The sequence below is a fragment of the Oncorhynchus gorbuscha genome, unplaced genomic scaffold (genome assembly GCF_021184085.1).
Source record: "Oncorhynchus gorbuscha isolate QuinsamMale2020 ecotype Even-year unplaced genomic scaffold, OgorEven_v1.0 Un_scaffold_8171, whole genome shotgun sequence".
NCBI lineage: Eukaryota > Metazoa > Chordata > Actinopteri > Salmoniformes > Salmonidae > Oncorhynchus > Oncorhynchus gorbuscha.
In genome coordinates, this window is record NW_025751404.1 from 3,123 (window position 1) to 12,313 (window position 9,191).

At 46.0% G+C, this 9,191-nt stretch overlaps 1 long non-coding RNA gene across 1 annotated transcript; it reads right to left on the reverse strand.

Annotated features, from left to right (window-relative positions):
* Positions 1-540: 540 nt before the first annotated feature.
* LOC124029915 lies at positions 541-6,362 on the reverse strand. The gene is made up of 3 exons (XR_006837865.1): positions 6,191-6,362; positions 1,093-1,244; positions 541-628 (listed from the first exon to the last, which is right to left on the reverse strand). It is a non-coding gene; the product is annotated as an uncharacterized LOC124029915 (long non-coding RNA).
* Between the last annotated feature and the right edge of the window lie 2,829 nt (positions 6,363-9,191).

A 9,191-nucleotide genomic window follows, 5' to 3' on the forward strand; every position in this document is an offset into this window, starting at 1 on the left:
CACCTACTACCATACCGACATTCAAAAGCACATACATCTTTAGTCTTGCACATTGAGACAATTGAGACATGGATTGTATATGTGTGATATTCAGAGGGTGAATGGAAGACACCAGATTGAAGTGCCTGAATGGGGTATGGTAGTAGGGAAGTCAGGCTCACTGGCTGCGGCCAAGAACTGCAACGCTGCTGGGTTTTTCACACTCAACAGTTTCCTGTGTGTAACAAGAATGATGCACCGCTTAAAGGACACCCAGCCAACTTGACACAACTGTGGGAAGCATTGAAGTCAACATGGGCCAGCTTCCCTGTGGAACGCTTTCAACACCTTGTAGAGTCCATGTCCTGACGAATTGAGGCTGTTCTGAGGGAAAAGGGGGGTGAAACTGAATATTAGGTAGGTGTCCTTACCTGTAGTCGACAAAGTCCCAGCACGAGCTGAGGTCTTGTACAGCGGGAGCCTGGTAGAGACGGATCAGGGTCATAGTTCTGCTGGGGTTCAAGTGCACCACGGAAGCATGGCGTTCATCACCCGCGGCAACGTCCTCGATCACCATGTCGGCGCCGTCCCAGCGACTGGCGTCCATGAACATCCCGTGCACCAGCACGCCGTCGTTGATGGTGGGTAGCTATGGAGACAGAGTGTTACTGTAGTCACCATAATGTCATATTATGATTAGAGGCCTGGGTTTTGGACAATCATGTCACAACTTTTAGTTAAAGCTTCATCGTCCAGCACCATCTTCAGACAGTTGTTTTCATTTTAGGTCTAATTCTCATTTCTGGACAAGGCTTTAAATAAAGGTTCAAATCTAGGTCATGTGACATGGTTGTCCAGAACACAGGGTCCTAATAATGATCCAGATATGGTTCTAAAACCTCTTCAGGAACCTGACGAGGTTGACTAATTCACTGATGACCTCAACATCCCACAGAGGTCAACATGTGTTGGAGTCATTTCTATCAGCGAGTAGCTTAGCTCCTTCATGTTTTTACAGAGTCAGACTGTGCTTTGGAGGCAGGATGCAGTAAACTCCTTCCTGCCCTCAGGGCAACCTGTCTAAATATGTCCCTCTCCCTCCCCTGTAGCTACCTCAGAGTCCATGTCCAGCTCGCCCCCGGCCGGTAGGGTCTTCAGCGCCTCGCTCACGGCCCCCTGGTCTAGGTAGACCGGCAACACGTTAAAACGGAAGTTGAGCTCGTCGATGGGGAGGTTATAGGTCCTGGCGTGGTTCTGTAGCGCCCCTACAGGACAGGAGGGGGAACAGCACAACAGCGTTTCAACATCTCAGTAACTGGACTGTAACCCAGTTTGGTGCTCTACTTTGGACTGATCCCAGGCCTGTTCAACAATAACAGGATTTATAAATATACAGCACGTCTCTCAAACCCAACAACATACTATATCAGTGGTCACCAACCGGTCCATCTCCCAGGCATCTGTCCATCGCCAAACATTTCTGTAAATAACAACAACATACTATATCAGTGGTCACCAACCGGTCCATTATAATCGCCAAACATTTCTGTAAATAACCCAACAACATACTATATCAGTGGTCACCAACCGGTCCATCTCCCAGGCATCTAGTCCATCACCAAACATTTCTGTAAATAACCCAACAACATACTATATCAGTGGTCACCAACCGGTCCATCTCCCAGGCATCTCTAGTCCATCGCCAAACATTTCTGTAAATAACCCAACAACATACTATATCAGTGGTCATCAACCGGTCCATCTCCCAGGCATCTCTAGTCCATCGCCAAACATTTCTGTAAATAACCCAACAACATACTATATCAGTGGTCACCAACCGGTCCATCTCCCAGGCATCTAGTCCATCACCAAACATTTCTGTAAATAACCCAACAACATACTATATCAGTGGTCACCAACCGGTCCATCTCCCAGGCATCTCTAGTCCATCGCCAAACATTTCTGTAAATAACCCAACAACATACTATATCAGTGGTCACAACCGGCCATCTCCCAGGCATCTAGTCCATCGCCAAACATTTCTGTAAATAACCCCACGATAAAGCCTTGTGTTCCTAGTTTTTCTATCAGTCTCTGTTGGTGGTAGATGGTGGTGGGTGCAGCCCATTCAGCTGCCCTGCCCAGCTGCCCTGGAGAGGAAATCAAGTGCACTATGCCACCGCTGGCCAATCAGATGCTCAGATGACCATGTTTGGAGTAATGTAGCAGGCATGAAAGAAAGTTATGGGCAAAATGGATACTGTGAGATTTGAAAACGTTTAAAACCATGACTAGAGAGAGACTGTCAAGGAATAGAGCAGAGATCTGCTGTATATATGACTGAGTTCATGTTTAAGGTCTTACTCAGCCCTGTCAACACTTTGTATGCTGTGGTCCTTCTGTAGCTCAGTTGGTAGAGCATGGCGCTTGTAACGCCAGGGCAGTGGGTTCGATTCCCGGGACCACCCATACGTAGAATGTATGCACACATGACTGTAAGTCGCTTTGGTAAAAGCGTCTGCTAAATGGCATATATTATATTATTCAACACTTACATAAGCCATAAAATGCGAGTTCTTCCTATTTCCCTCAGCGCTACAACAAGCAGTGCAGCAGTAATGAATGAGGAGGAAAGTGTATAGGTAGGCTTGGTTTGTTGTTATAATTAGTGGCTTGGGTCTTTTTTAATATCAAGGAATATTTCACTTTCTGTTCATAGGACTAACAACATGAATTTGTACGAGGCAGAAATACTGTGACTCGAGTTTAGCCGTCAGCTGGAAGACGGTGTCCCTTTTCGTCGGTGTCAGTCTGCTGCTCTCTCCCCTCTGCTGAGACTGACCCTCACTCTGCTGCTCTCTCTCTCCGCTGAGACTGACCCTCAGTCTGCTGCTCTCTCCTCTGCTGAGACTGACCCTCAGTCTGCTGCTCTCCCTCTGCTGAGACTGACCCTCAGTCTGCTGCTCTCTCCCTCTGCTGAGACTGACCCTCAGTCTGCTGCGCTCTCTCTGCTGAGACTGACCCTCAGTCTGCTGCTCTCTCCCTCTGCTGAGACTGACCCTCAGTCTGCTGCTCTCTCCTCTGCTGAGACTGACCCCAGTCTGCTGCTCTCTCCTCCGCTGAGACTGACCATCAGTCTGCTGCTCTCTCCTCCGCTGAGACTGACCATCAGTCTGCTGCTCTCTCCTCCGCTGAGACTGACCCCAGTCTGCTGCTCTCTCCCTCCGCTGAGACTGACCCTCAGTCTGCTGCTCACACTCCGCTGAGACTGACCTCAGTCTGCTGCTCTCTCCTCCGCTGAGACTGACCCTCAGTCTGCTGCTCTCTCCTCCGCTGAGACTGACCTCAGTCTGCTGCTCTCTCCCTCCGCTGAGACTGACCCTCACTCTGCTGCTCTCTCTCTCCGCTGAGACTGACCCTCAGTCTGCTGCTCTCTCCCTCTGCTGAGACTGACCTCAGTCTGCTGCTCTCTCCTCTGCTGAGACTGACCCTCAGTCTGCTGCTCTCTCCTCTGCTGAGACTGACCCTCAGTCTGCTGCTCTCTCCTCTGCTGAGACTGACCCTCAGTCTGCTGCTCTCCCCTCCGCTGAGACTGACCCTCACTCTGCTGCTCTCTCCTCCGCTGAGACTGACCTCAGTCTGCTGCTCTCCCCTCTGAGACTGACCCTCAGTCTGCTGCTCTCTCCTCTGCTGAGACTGACCCTCAGTCTGCTGCTCTCTCCTCTGCTGAGACTGACCCTCAGTCTGCTGCTCTCCCTCTGCTGAGACTGACCCTCAGTCTGCTGCTCTCCTCTGCTGAGACTGACCCTCAGTCTGCTGCTCTCTCCCTCCGCTGAGACTGACCCTCAGTCTGCTGCTCTCCCTCCGCTGAGACTGACCCTCAGTCTGCTGCTCTCTCCCTCTGCTGAGACTGACCCTCAGTCTGCTGCTCTCTCCTCCGCTAGGACTGACCCTCAGTCTGCTGCTCTCTCCTCTGCTGAGACTGACCCTCAGTCTGCTGCTCTCTCCTCTGCTGAGACTGACCTCAGTCTGCTGCTCTCTCCCCTCTGCTGAGACTGACCCTCAGTCTGCTGTTCTCTCCCTCCGCTGAGACTGACCAACAGATGCAGGCACCATCAGCCCAGTAAAATAAACAGCTCATTATTTAAATGTAGCTCACTCAGCTGTGCCCCTCACAAGTAATACAACAATGGATCTATTACCGTGTGATCATATAGCCGAACCTCAAATTCTGAAATATATATATTTTTTTATATGTCCCGAACAGCAATGCATTGGTAGGTAAATTCAAGCAAAGCCAGTATGTGGTGACAATGTATTGGGCCTGAAGCTTACTGCACAAACCTCATTGCTACAGAGCTGTTTTTTTAATTGGGTCATGTTTCTTACATTGTTGAAGTCATGGTAATAAAAATCAGAGCGGTAGATCTCTGCATGTATTTTTGATTCAAAGTGATCTTGACTTGGAAAAGGTTGGTGACCACGGTACTATATGAAGTAGACTACACTGTTGAAGAGAACAGAATTTTGACTAGAGTACAGCATATTGAATAGACTACATCATATTGAATAAAGAACAAAATATTGAATATTCTTGCTACATAATATTGAATTAGGGAACAGAATATTGAATATTAATTTGCTACATAATTTTGAATATAGAGCATAATAGTCATTTACTAGACTACATAATATTGACTAGAGTACAGCATATTGAATATTTAATAGAGTACAGCATATTGAATATTTAATAGAGTACAGCATATTGAATATTTAATACTACATAATATTGACTAGATAACAGAACACAGAGGAGACAGTGTGTACTGACCAGTGATATTTAATACTACATAATATTGACTAGAGAACAGAACACAGAGGAGACAGTGTGTACTGACCAGTGATATTTAATACTACATAATATTGACTAGAGAACAGAGGAGAAGGTGTGTACTGACCAGTGATATTTAATACTACATAATATTGACTAGAGAACAGAACACAGAGGAGACAGTGTGTACTGACCAGTGATATTTAATACTACATAATATTGACTAGAGAACAGAGGAGACAGTGTGTACTGACCAGTGATATTTAATACTACATAATATTGACTAGAGAACAGAGGAGAAGGTGTGTACTGACCAGTGATATTTAATACTACATAATATTGACTAGAGAACAGAACACAGAGGAGACTGTGTGTACTGACCAGTGATATTTAATACTACATAATATTGACTAGAGAACAGAGGAGAAGGTGTGTACTGACCAGTGATATTTAATACTACATAATATTGACTAGAGAACAGAGGAGACAGTGTGTACTGACCAGTGATATTTAATACTACATAATATTGACTAGAGAACAGAACACAGAGGAGACAGTGTGTACTGACCAGTGATATTTAATACTACATAATATTGACTAGATAACAGAACACAGAGGAGACAGTGTGTACTGACCAGTGATATTTAATACTACATAATATTGACTAGAGAACAGAACACAGAGGAGACAGTGTGTACTGACCAGTGATATTTAATACTACATAATATTGACTAGAGAACAGAGGAGACAGTGTGTACTGTCCAGTGATATTTAATACTACATAATATTGACTAGAGAACAGAGGAGACAGTGTGTACTGACCAGTGATATTTAATACTACATAATATTGACTAGAGAACAGAACACAGAGGAGACAGTGTGTACTGACCAATGATATTTAATACTACATAATATTGACTAGAGAACAGAACACAGAGGAGACAGTGTGTACTGACCAGTGATATTTAATACTACATAATATTGACTAGAGAACAGAGGAGACGGTGTGTACTGACCAGTGATATTTAATACTACATAATATTGACTAGAGAACAGAACACAGAGACGGTGTGTACTGACCAGTGATATTTAATACTACATAATATTGACTAGAGAACAGAGGAGACCGTGTGTACTGACCAGTGATATTTAATACTACATAATATTGACTAGAGAACAGAGGAGACGGTGTGTACTGACCAGTGATATTTAATACTACATAATATTGACTAGAGAACAGAGGAGACCGTGTGTACTGACCAGTGATATTTAATACTACATAATATTGACTAGAGAACAGAGGAGACGGTGTGTACTGACCAGTGATATTTAATACTACATAATATTGACTAGAGAACAGAGGAGAAGGTGTGTACTGACCAGTGAGGAAGCCCTGAGGGAAGAATAGTCCAGAGATCCAGAAGGATTTGGGCTGACCCCGAGTGATCCAGTTCTACACAAACACACAGACAGAGAGGAAGTTGGTTTCGCTGCATGAACACAGACACACAGACACACACGCACACGAAGGAGAGGGTGATTTTGTTTGGGTTATGTTCATCTCAGTTCCCAGAACCTGAATGTAAGGCTGTCACCAGAGACTGGGGTTATGTTCATCTGTCTGTGTGTAGACATTTAGGGATTGCGTAACACACAGTAAGACCAGTCTCCCGGAACAGACGCTTCAGTCTGGGGCGACGGAGCGAGTGCACAGAGAGAACGAGAGATGGACAGAGAGCAGAGAGAGAGCGAGATTATCATCTAGTTCACTGGCTTTGGCATTGTTAACATATGTTTCACATGCTAATAGAAAATGTCAATTGATAGAGGAGAGAGAAGACTGGAGATAGAGACAAACAAAGAGAGAGAAGACTAGGGAGTGAGAGAGAGAAAAAAGAGAGAAGATTAGGGAGAGAGAGGGAGACAAAAGAGAGAAGACGAGGGAGAGGGAAAGAGAGAAAGAGGGAAGACTTGGGAAAAAAAGAGAGAAGACTAGGGAGAGGGAAAGAGAAAAAGAGAGAGAAGACTAGGGAGAGAGAGGGAGAAAAAAGAGAGAAGACTAGGGAGAGGGAAAGAGAAAAAAGAGAGAGAAGACTAGGGAGAGAGAGGGAGAAAAAAGAGAGAAGACTAGGGAGAGGGAAAGAGAAAAAGAGAGAGAAGACTAGGGAGAGAGAGGGAGAAAAAAGAGAGAAGACTAGGGAGAGGGAAAGAGAAAAAGAGAGAGAAGACTAGGGAGAGAGAGGGAGAAAAAAGAGAGAAGACTAGGGAGAGAGAGGGAGAAAAAAGAGAGAGAAGACTAGGGAGAGGGAAAGAGAGAAGACTAGGGAGAGGGAAAGAGAGAAAGAGAGAAGACTAGGGAGAGGGAAAGAGAGAAGACTAGGGAGAGGGAAAGAGAGAAAGAGAGAAGACTAGGGAGAGGGAAAGAGAGAAGACTAGGGAGAGGGAAAGAGAGAAGACTAGGGAGAGGGAAAGAGAGAAAGAGAGAAGACTAGGGAGAGGGAAAGAGAGCAGACTAGGGAGAGGGAAAGAGAGAAAGAGAGAAGACTAGGGAGAGGGAAAGAGAGAAAGAGAGAAGACTAGGGAAAGGGAAAGAGAGAAGACTAGGGAAAGGGAAAGAGAGAAGACTATGGAGAGGGAAAGAGAGAAGACTAGGGAGAGGGAAAGAGAGAAAGAGAGAAGACTATGGAGAGGGAAAGAGAGAAGACTAGGGAGAGGGAAAGAGAGAAGACGAGGGAGAGGGAAAGAGAGAAAGAGAGAAGACAAGAGAGAGGGAAAGAGAGAAGACTAGGGAGAGGGAAAGAGAGAAGACAAGGGAGATGGAAAGAGAGAAGACTAGGGAGAGGGAAAGAGAGAAAGAGAGAAGACTATGGAGAGGGAAAGAGAGAAGACTAGGGAGAGGGAAAGAGAGAAGACTAGGGAGAGGGAAAGAGAGAAGACTAGAGAGAGGGAAAGAGAGAAGACTAGGGAGAGGGAAAGAGAGAAGACAAGGGAGATGGAAAGAGAGAAGACTAGGGAGAGGGAAAGAGAGAAGACTAGGGAGAGGGAAAGAGAGAAGACTAGGGAGAGGGAAAGAGAGAAGACTAGGGAGAGGGAAAGAGAGAAGACTAGGGAGAGGGAAAGAGAGAAGACTAGGGAAAGGGAAAGAGAGAAGACTAGGGAGAGGGAAAGAGAGAAGACTAGGGAGAGGGAAAGAGAGAAGACTAGGGAGAGGGAAAGAGAGAAGACTAGGGAGAGGGAAAGAGGGAAGACTAGGGAGAGGGAAAGAGAGAAGACTAGGGAGAGGGAAAGAGAGAAGACTAGGGAGAGGGAAAGAGAGAAGACTAGGGAGAGGGAAAGAGAGAAGACTAGGGAGAGGGAAAGAGAGAAGACTAGGGAGAGGGAAAGAGAGAAGACTAGGGAGAGGGAAAGAGAGAAGACTAGTGAGAGGGAAAGAGAGAAAGAGAGAAGACTATGGAGAGGGAAAGAGAGAAGACTAGGGAGAGGGAAAGAGAGAAGACTAGGGAGAGGGAAAGAGAGAAAGAGAGAAGACTAGGGAGAGGGAAAGAGAGAAAGAGAGAAGACTAGGGAGAGGGAAAGAGAGAAGACTAGTGAGAGGGAAAGAGAGAAAGAGAGAAGACTAGGGAAAGGGAAAGAGAGAAGACTATGGAGAGGGAAAGAGAGAAGACTAGGGAGAGGGAAAGAGAGAAAGAGAGAAGACTAGGGAGAGGGAAAGAGAAAAAAGAGAGAGAAGACTAGGGAGAGAGAGGGAGAAAAAAGAGAGAAGACTAGGGAGAGGGAAAGAGAAAAAAGAGAGAGAAGACTAGGAGAGAGAGGGAGAAAAGAGAGAAGACTAGGGAGAGGGAAAGAGAAAAAGAGAGAGAAGACTAGGGAGAGAGAGGGAGAAAAAGAGAGAAGACTAGGGAGAGAGAGGGAGAAAAAGAGAGAGAAGACTAGGGAGAGGGAAAGAGAGAAGACTAGGGAGAGGGAAAGAGAGAAAGAGAGAAGACTAGGGAGAGGGAAAGAGAGAAGACTAGGGAGAGGGAAAGAGAGAAAGAGAGAAGACTAGGAGAGGGAAAGAGAGAAGACTAGGGAGAGGGAAAGAGAGAAGACTAGGGAGAGGGAAAGAGAGAAAGAGAGAAGACTAGGGAGAGGGAAAGAGAGCAGACTAGGGAGAGGGAAAGAGAGAAAGAGAGAAGACTAGGGAGAGGGAAAGAGAGAAAGAGAGAAGACTAGGGAAAGGGAAAGAGAGAAGACTAGGGAAAGGGAAAGAGAGAAGACTATGGAGAGGGAAAGAGAGAAGACTAGGGAGAGGGAAAGAGAGAAAGAGAGAAGACTATGGAGAGGGAAAGAGAGAAGACTAGGGAGAGGGAAAGAGAGAAGACGAGGGAGAGGGAAAGAGAGA